Source organism: Ursus maritimus, unplaced genomic scaffold, assembly GCF_017311325.1.
Source record: "Ursus maritimus isolate PB19 unplaced genomic scaffold, ASM1731132v1 scaffold_33, whole genome shotgun sequence".
NCBI lineage: Eukaryota > Metazoa > Chordata > Mammalia > Carnivora > Ursidae > Ursus > Ursus maritimus.
The window spans coordinates 17,491,853-17,502,042 of record NW_024425897.1 but is presented as its reverse complement, the minus strand read 5'-3'; the positions used below and the strand labels follow the sequence as shown (position 1 = coordinate 17,502,042).

At 46.3% G+C, this 10,190-nt stretch overlaps 1 long non-coding RNA gene across 1 annotated transcript; it reads left to right on the top strand.

The window, feature by feature from the left end:
- Positions 1-2,151: 2,151 nt before the first annotated feature.
- On the top strand, positions 2,152-6,607 carry LOC103661215. Its single transcript, XR_568016.1, has 3 exons — positions 2,152-2,204; positions 4,526-4,626; positions 5,906-6,607. It is a non-coding gene; the product is annotated as an uncharacterized LOC103661215 (long non-coding RNA).
- The last annotated feature ends 3,583 nt before the right edge of the window (positions 6,608-10,190 follow it).

The following is a 10,190-nucleotide window of genomic DNA, read 5'->3' as shown; positions in this document are numbered from 1 at the left end:
CGCTGAGTAAAAGAAGCCAGACTTCTGTAAGTTCCCATATATATAAAATTGAGACCAAAAGCAGATGAGCAGTTGCCTGGGGCAGGAAGGGGGATGACGAAGGAGGACGAGGAAACCTTTGGAAGTGATCATATATTCATGATCTGGATTGTGGCAACAGTTTCAGGGGTGTATACATATGCCAAAAAGTATCACACTGCACAGTTTAAATATGTGCAGATTATGGCCTATCAATTATAACTTAATAAAGCTATAAAGTAGGTGATGATAGATAACCAGACAGTTGGGGGGGGGCATTTTAAAGTGAACAAGAAAACAGAGACCCAGGACAGACCTGTTTATGGGCTGCTGGGCTGGAAACTGGGGAAAAGGTGAAGAGTCAGGTATAATAAGGACTCCAGTGGGATAGCACAGTACAGAGAGGTGGGATTTGGGGGCGATGAGGGGGTAATTCTGATAATAGGACTTTTAGGAATGAGCAGTGGGCGGGGCAAGTGGTCTCACACCTGAGCCCCAAACCATACTAGTTTCCATCCTCAGGGTAGGGCTACTTATGGCCCCTCTGCCCCAACCTAGATTGCCCTAGAGCCCAGCACTGTGCCTGGCACATGGCAGGCACTCAGTAAATGTTTGTCAACATGAACAGACCTCACTTAAGCCCCAGCCAGCCACCATGAATACATAGGCATCCCAGGCATTCCATCCTCCTCCTGGCAAACGCCTGGACCACCTTCCCAAGCTGGCCTGGCACCCACCTTCATTCCACAGTCCCCCAGGCCCTGGCTCTACCCGCTACCTTCCACTCAAGCCTGTCTCCTGGACCTAATGAACAAATCCAATCTCCAGCCCGACCTTAGAAGCTCCTCTTTGGACACGGATTCATTCTCTCTTCTGGCTTCCAATGATGTCCATAGCTTCTGCGGAAGGCAGGTTATCTGAGGTCGGGTACAAGACTGGAACAGACCCGGGCTTGTGCCCCAGCTCTGCCTCTCTCCAGGCCTTCGGGGCTGTGGGCAGGTGACGTTCTCTTTCTGAGCCTCTGTTTTCTCATCTGTAAAACAGGGATAGCAAGTATTACCAACAATAGTCTTTGATAGGATTCATGAGATAAAGGCATGAAACGTTTAGGACACTGTGTGGCACACGGCGGACACTGAGTAAAAGCTAATTTTGCTTTATTTTTTATACAGTCATTAAGAGGTTAAGAGCTTGGACTCTGAAGACAGGCTGACCCAAATTCAAATCCAGGTAATTGCTCCTGTGCAAGTGACTTAATTTCTCTGAGCTTCGGTTTCCTCCTCTATATATCAGAGATGATGCGAATGAGCTGGTCAGGAGCCTGGCAAGAAACAGAGGGCGCATTGAACCTGGGTAATGTGAGGAGAGTTTCATAAAGACATTACATGCATATGTATGAATGGGGTTTGGGAAGATCAACGGGGTCAAGTGCAATCCCGGGGTCTAGTAAAGGGAGGCGCTGTTCCAACCCTGAACCTGCAGGAGCAAGGAAGAGTGTTAATTGCAGAACCTGGAAAAGGGAGCTGTTGGAGCAAATCACCCAACAGGGCAGTGGTTTTGGGAAGATGCACAGCCAGCCCGCAACACAGGCAAGGAGGAGCCTGGGGGATTCATATCCCAACCCCATTGCCTTCTTTCCCCTGATGTCCCACCAGGGCCCCCTCTCTTCTTGGACAAACCCAACCAGAGGCCAAGGTACATGGGAGCCCACTGATACTGCCCACCCAGGTCAGCCGCCTGAGCCCAGAGCAAGGAGGGTAAAGGGCAAATGGCCCTGCTAGAGGGGCAAAGAGATAAAGCCAATATAAGAAGGTCCCTCCTTATAGAATCGAAAGGATTCATTGAAATCCCATTGATAAAGCCTTCAGCACATAGTAAGGCTTTGCTCAGTGGCAGCCAGCCCGTGGTTAGCCTGGAGCCCACCCTAGCCTGAGTTCTCCAGGTTGGTACCAGGCCAGCCTTGACCCAACCTAACAGTGTCGGGAAGGGAACAGAGCTGATCTTCTGCTACATTCTGTGTTTACTTAGAGAAAACTTGGCCGCGGAGAGAAAGGGGAGGTTGACTGTGGTTTTCTGCAACAGCTGGGGGTGGAGGGAGGCGGAGAGAGGGGGAGCTGGAACATATTAGGACGCCTGAAAGCCAAGAGACCCCAGAGCCCAGGGATCTGAGAAGAGTCCACGTCGAGGTCAGTGTTGGCCCGCGTTCTCTTTGCCAAGGGACTGTGGATTTCGAGGCTGAGCGCCTAGGCCTGGGACCCGTCTCCCAGGAGGCAGGGCCACGGGGCAGCCCCAGCACCGGCCACGTGGAATGTGCCACTCTTGGAACCGAGGCTCTTGCTTTTTAAAATTGGCTTGTAAATCTCTGTGTAGTTTGCAGAGTTTAGGAATTTTATTTTATCTGGATTAAAGTCGTGTTCTGCTTTGGCAACGGAAGGCGTTTATGACTGTTAAAACAAGAAATGAAAAATATAGGCCTGGAATCAGCGAGGCTGCCTCCTGCCAGACTCGGAGGGATTTGTCTTAGGGGCCAGGCGGAAGGTTTTCTGCCCCTTCTCCCCTGACGACTCGGGTATCGCTTGATAAAGCTGCGGCTGACTGAGTTGGAGCAGCGAATGCAAGGGTTTGGGAGGGCTGTGAAGAAGAAAATCTTTACCTTGGCTTAGGTGAACAACTCCACCTTCTCTTCAGTTCTCCCGCCCCCACCTCAAACCATCCCCTCTAGGGCATTGGTTAATGTCACTGTCACTTGGCTGCGCTTGGTCTAGGGGGCAGGTGGCTTAAGACTTTTGATTCATTGTTTTGGGATAGCTATGAACTCCCAAATTGCAATTTTGGACAGGATTTAAATAACTGAGATTCCAGCTTCCTTGGCCTACTTTGCCAACTTCTTTATTCCCTCTTGCTTTTAAAGCACTCTCTCTCTTTCACACACACACACACACACACACACACACACACACACACAACACAGACTTCTTTCCTAATGGCAAAAGTTATACATGCTTCACGAAGAACATGTGGAAAGCAAAGCACCAATGGTGGGGAGCGGGGGGCTGCAGAAAATCATAAGAGAAAATCGCTCAAGCTTTTGGCAAAGATTGTTCTAGTATTCTGCCTCCTATCCATCTATTACCTATCTATCCTTTTTGAATACAATCACAGACCGTATCTTGTTGTCTGTACTTTCATTTATAGGTTGTAAGCATCTTCCCGTTCCTGCAGACAATGCATTGTATTTTATGACAAAAATACTAAGGACGACCATTCATTGGGCACCGAGGTTAAGAATTCAGCCCTTGTAGTCAGAGAGATCTGGGTTCAAATCTCAGCGTGGTCAATTTCTAGCTGCATCTTTGGGCAAGTTACATAATCTCGCTGGGCCTGAGTTTGCTCATCTGTACAGTGGGGATAAAACTGTATCCACTTCAGAGGAAAGGTTGCTTGGAGGACAGTAACATTCCGGCAAATAAAAAAGAGGCTGGGGCGGGGGTGGGGGGGAGGTGGAATGCTTGGCTCCCTAGGGAGTGCTCAGTAAATTACGGTCCATATTCTTACTGAGCTGGTCAGCAGTGATTCACGCGAGACATTGGTCAGTGTTTTTCCTTTCCTGAGAGTGCTACGTGCAGCCTTCTCTCTAAATCAGAACTTTGGGCTCCGCAGCATTTGTTTCATGGTTAACAGCGAGATGATTTTAAACTTCTATCTTCCCCCAAGACTGCTCGACAAAATTGGCAGTCTGTACTATGCAAAAATTCACCCAGAAATGGAAGAGAGGGACATTTGCAAAAGCTGGGTTGTGTCTACAGAATTAGAAGGCACAGTTGGACTAATTTTAGTGCCTAAAAATGGGAAACATTGGAATCATGCTTCATGGGAAAGGCAAGTTCTGGAAAGTGGCAAGAGGAACCATCAGGACTGGTTGAAATGGGGACCATTCCCTCAAGGTCCAGGCCCGTCCCAATCTGTGCACAGACTCTGTTGGGCTGGAAGGGAAGGTTCAGGGAGAACGGGTTAACTGGCTTTCGAGTCTTGGGGGTGGAAGTGATCTCGCTCATGCTTCCTCCTCATTGTCTTGGTTTCCCCAACTATCTGCTTTCCTTTGTCTTGCCGTAGATAATGTTGATCCTGTGACCAGGCAGTCCCTGTGCTGGGGTTCTCTGCTATTTTGTCCTTTGGGATTTCTGAGAGGGGCAGGCCCCTGTGATTGGCCTCACGTGGGCAAACGGCACACAACTCACTTTGTATCTGAGGACTAGAGCAGGGGCCTGGCTCCTTTTCGGCACAGCCAATCAGACCTGGGCTGAGAGTTTATGAGATGAAGGGGAACCACTTTGAAGAAAGGCGCCCTTGTCTGCTGCTTCGCCATCGCTCGGTGGTGCACGTGGGGCGGTGGGGAAGGCGGGTGCCCTGGGGATGGATGGGGAAAGAAAAGAAGCCGAGAAACCAGGGTCAAAAGTCTTTCTGTGAACAGGAGAGCAAACTGAGCAGGCTGCTTTCCTCTCTGCAGGTGGGTTCTCCCACTGGGGAGCCATGGCCATCCCCAACGGTCAGGGAAGACGATGGGCAAGTCACAGCCCCTGGCCCTCCTAGACAGCAGAACCAGAGACGGTAAGGTGAAAACACCTCTAGAAGCAATCATGGCGGCCAGTCATCTAGAAGCCATATCTCCACCAAGGCAGAGATGTGCTGCTTCAAATCCTCATCCGCCCATGTGCTTTCACTTTATATCTTGGAGCCTCACCCCCCCCCCCACCAAAGAGGTCATTCTTAATAGTATCTCACTCACAGGGCTGTTGGGAGGACTACCCGGAGCACTTAGCACAGCACCTGGCATGCAGTAAGAGCTGAAGAGCTAGAAGCTATTATTATTAATTGCAATCATATTTGGTGTCACAAGAGGTATTCTGCTTTCATTGAAGCCAGAAATGGGGTCCGTTCCTTTAATTATTCTTTTATCAATTTATTCAGACAATCAATGGACATTTAATAGAGCCTACGACGTGCTGGCTATTTTATTGGGGATGATGTCCATGGGGTTTACGATGGTTTAGGCTCTGTTTTAAGCCCTTTTTGTGTACTAACTTACGCTTCACCACCACACCATGGGGTCAGTGTTGAGAAATCGAACTTGGCCGAGATCACATAGCTAGAAAGATTAGGAGCTGGGATTTGAACTGAGGTCTGCCTGCCTCTCAAGTCTCTTAAACACCCTGCTAGTCCTAAATGAGTAAATAACACATGACTCCTGTCCCCCTCAGGCAGTGCCATCCACTGGAACTTTCTGCAAGGACAGAAATCTTCGCTGTCTGCTCTGTCCAACATGGTACCCACTCATAGCTACTGACTTGAAATATGACCAATGCAACTGAGAGACTAAATTTGAAATTTTACTTAATTTGCGTTCAATTCAGCAAGATTTAAAGAAAGCGCATGTGGCTAGTAGCTATCGTATTAACCAGCACAGCTCCAGGAAGGTAGAGCCTAGATGAAGAAACTCCCATTAACCGAGGGGTAAGTGTTAGGCTATGTATGGCTCTGCCCAAGTTCCAACAGCACAGACAGGAGAACACAGCCTTGGTGTGGGGTGTGCCCTGGGGCAAGGTTACCAGAGGCTTCTTAGAAAAAGTCGTCTCTGAGCCAAGTCTTAAGGAAGGGGCTGTTGGCAGGAGGGGAGGTATTTTTAAATATACCAGATATGCTGGATTTCACAACAGGGCCTGTGGACAGCCAGTACTTTGGCGAAGACTGAAACCTGTAATCAAGACCCAGGGTCTTCTTTGAGCTACAAGATAACCAAAGCTTACCCCTGAAGGATGAAAGGATAGTAAATTCAGGAATGTGTCCACTGTTTTTTTCTTTTCTTTTCTTTTCTTTTTTCCTGCTGCAGGTATCAGCTTGAGTTTGGCTTTCAACCATCACCTCTCTGAGGATGTGAAAACACCTGGGAAACAAATCTGAAAAATTCACTGGCTCATTGGAATGCTTTGTCAATTTTGCATGAAGTCAAATGTCCAGGAATTGTGAGGCAGCTCTAGGCGGACAAAAGAATAGTAATAATAATAAGGATAATGATGATAATAATGAAAAACAGTTACCACTTATTAAGACACTTACTTTGTGCCAGACCCAATGTTAAGTGCTTTTGTGTATTGATCGTCTCACACAATCCTACAATCCATCCTCTACATGGCAGCAAAGTGGCCTTTTTAAGATCTAAACTCTAAATCAGATCATGCTAGTCTGCGGCTAAAACCCTTAAGTGGCTTCCCATTATACCTAGAATGAAATCAAAGTTTCTTGCCCTGGCCTGCAAGGGTTGGGCCCTGCCTACCTCTCCCCATCTGCGCCCATTCTCCACCGACTCACTAAGCTTCAGATATGTAAGACCACGCTCTGGTATAAAGAGCTAAGCTTTGGCTACCCCAGGACAGTTGCACCTGCTATTGCCCCAATAAGCTCCTCAACTCCCAGCCCTAACCCTCCACTATGTGCTAGAGGGCAGGAACCTTGTCTCTTTGGTCACTGTGGCACCCCCAGTCCCTAAGACAGTAGGTATTCAATAAAAATGCATTAAATGATTGAAAGAATTCAAACCGTGTATACTAAGCATTATTATCCTCATGTAATAGATGAAGAAACTGAAGGTCAGAGGGGTTAATCTGCTCAAAGCCACACATCTTGTTAGTTTCTGACTACGTATCTGGAGGATTCTGTCCATTTCTCCTGCTGGCCAGCTGTGCTGGGGTTGCGTAGTCACCTTGGGAGGACGAGAACTCTTCAAGATACGGTTTTCAGCCTTTCACTCTGCAAATGGCCCTGGTTTGCCTCACTTAGTTCTTTATTGCCAGGATCTGTCTATATCGTAAGAAACCCTAGACTGCAAAACTATCCAGTCTTCCTCTGGCTTTTACTTTATGTTTTTCTTTGATCATAAAAATGAGTATTGTAGGAAGACTGGAAAGTATAGAAAAATATATAAAGAAGCTGGGAGAAAAAAAAAAAAACTACTCACTACTCATGACCTCACTGCCCAAAGCAACTCAGTTAACGCTTTGATTTCTTTACTGCCAATCTTTTCTATCATCTTTAACCTGGAGTTGATATTGTCTCTGTATGTAATTTTGTGTTCTAATTTTACCCCTTAATGTCACATCTTAAGATTATTCTCAAGGGGGTGCCTGGCTGGCTCAGTTGGTACAGCATGCGACTCTTGATCTCAGGGTTGTGAGTTCAAGCCCCATGTTGGTGGTAGAGATTACTTAAAAAGTAAAATAAAATCTTAAAAAAAAAAGACCACTCTCAAGACATTAAAAATTTACATAAGCATTAAAGCTAATGGTTGCATAATATTCGTTCACTTGGATAAAGTCAGTTCACTCAACCAAATTTCTTTTGTTTGGGGGAGTCCCTCTTCTCATCTTGCAGGTCAGTAAGCTAGAATGAGGACTTAAACGTAAGGAGGCACACCTGCAATTATGACTTAAATATAAAGACATGCATGTTTCCCTTTTGAGAGCAGAAAAAAAGGCATGTCTGTATGCCATCAGAACAATTATTGCTATGATTTTATCATTTCCTGAGATTCCATAGTATATGGGAGTTATAGACATTCCAAAGAAAATCATGAAATTTTACCTAAAAGTCCTCACAGGTTTTAGGGCTGTGCTGACTCTCAGCAAAGTCCCCTCGGTTGCCTTGTCACCTACACTCTCGTAGTACACCAAAGAGGTAGGGTGGAAAAGAGCCAGGAATCTGGGAAGTTGAAAGTCCAGTTTCTAGGCTTAACTACGTGCCCTTGGACATGTCACTCCTCCTCTTTCCTGTGAAATGAGCATGATGGCCCTCGCCTCAGAGAACTGTGAAGGTCAAATGAGGCATCAGACGGGGAGGGTGTGTAGTAAACTCAAAAGTGCTATAAAGTTGTTTGGAATTCTTACGATCCAATGAGTTATGACCACAGTGGCTATTTAAAAAGACTTAAAGGTCAGCAGAGCCAATGTTCTCCAGCCCCAATCTTCAAAAGCCTGGCTCTTGTTATAAGACGATATATATAAACTGGATTAGCGGGTCCTCTGCTTGTGATATAAATTCACGGGGATTTGAAAGAGTGGGTGTGGCAAGATTGGCTGCTTGCCTACCCAGCATCCAAGCCCTACCTCCCTTGATCCTAACAGAAGTCCTGTCTGGGTCAGGCATTCATTCACCCAATCCCTGCGCGGCGTGTGACTCAGGGCAAACTGACTCCACCCCCAGCTCCAGAAGTCGGCTTGATTGGTCAAGGGATAACCCCTCCCCTTGCTGGTGATTGGTTGGGCAGAGAGCATGTGATCCCATTCTGTCCACTGAGACCTGTGGGGATGTGTGAGACAGGTGGGGGGAGATCTCCTTGACCCTAACAAAGTATCATAGAAAGAGACGTTCTTTCTTCTCCTTCTGGATGCCCCACAGTGAACTGAGGCAGCCGTCTTGCTACCACACCGGGGGTGAAGCCGACATGGAGAGGGGAAGAGTGGAGAAAGGATGATGGTCATAGTAACAACAATAACGGTGGCAAACATTTATTGAGCCTTTAGAGCCTGCCAGGTCCTTGTCTAAATGTATTCTATGCTTTAACTCAGCGGGGTGAGCCCACCTATTTGGGTGGCCCACGAACTAAGAATGGTTTTTACGTTTTTAATGGTTGAATAAAAATCAAAAGAATAATATTTCAAGACACATGAAATTCAACTTTCAGTGTCCATAAATAAAATTTTATTGGAACACAGCTATGCCTACTCATTTACCTATTGTCTGTGGCTGCTTTCATTCTACGACAGCCAAGTGAAGTAGTGGAAGAGACTGCCAACTACTTTGCCAAGAGCGAAGCCTAAAATATTTACTCTCTGGTCCTTTATAGAGAAAGTTTGCCCACCCACAACAAGCCTATAAGTTGGTGTGCTATTATTTTCCTGTTTTTCACAGATGAGGAAACTGAGACTTCCAGAGGTTAAGGTCACATGGCTCTTAAGAGGTGGATTTGAGATTCACTGCCCGACAAGCTGGTTCCAGAGTCAGAGCTCTTAAGCACTTTGGGAAAGAACCTGGATTCCTGATGACATTGTTGAGACACAGAGTCAACCAACCCTACACCCGCCTCACCTCAGGACTTCGGGTTTAAGAGGTATATGACATTGCTGTATTATTGAAGCCAGTCTGAGACTGCGTTCCTGTTCTTTGCAGGTGAAAGCATCCCAGCTGATGCCGTGAGAGGGAACATAACAAAGGTTAAGAGCAGAGAGGAAAGGCAGGCTATAAGCTTCTTGGACCAACTGCCTTTTGTCCTTGCTCAGAAGAATAAAAGCTTTCTTTCTCCAGACACTTCAAGTCTCCACAAGTTCTTCCCTTTAAAAGGGATTATGAAATAAATCCTATTTTAGAATTGCTGCTGCTTTTGGCAATCTGCAATATTAGCCTGATGAGGAATTACGCTCCCTATTAAATATCGCAAGTTGGGTTGAGTCTAATTGTTGCGAGTGCTAATAGTAATGGCCTGTTGCAGGGACTTCTGTGCCTGAGCATCTCTCGCTTGGCTACAGCCCATGTGGAAAATCAATTTCCTCTAAATGTTTGAAGAATGGCACAGAAGGACCTGATTTCTTTTCCCTCTGCTGGAGTCAATCTGGAGACAGTGAGCCTATAAAATGAATGAGAATAGCTATGGGTACAAGATGCAGGGTGGGACGCCGGGCTAAGCAAAGCCTAACCTTAAGCTCGACGTTCTAGTTTTTTTGTCCTAAGGCCAGGGACAATACACATTTGTGTCCCAAACTGATGTGCTCTTAAAAAGTCACAGGACAGGAAGGCTTTTACTTCGACCCAGCAATTTCACTTCTAGGAATCTCTCCTCCAGAAAAACTCCCCCCGAGTATGCAAGAATACATGAACAGGGTGTTCCTTGCAACCTGGTTTGTGATGGTGAGAAATTGGAGGCAAGATAGTTATCTGACAGGAGGAAACTAATTACATTGATGGTGATATATCCATGTTCTGTAGCCATGAAGAAAGAGATAAATCTGTATGCATTAATATGGAAATGTTTTTAAGATACAGTATTGAGGGGGAAAAGGCAAGGTGCAGACCAACATATATAGTATGTGGTTCATTTTTGTAAAAAACAAAAACAAAAACAGCCT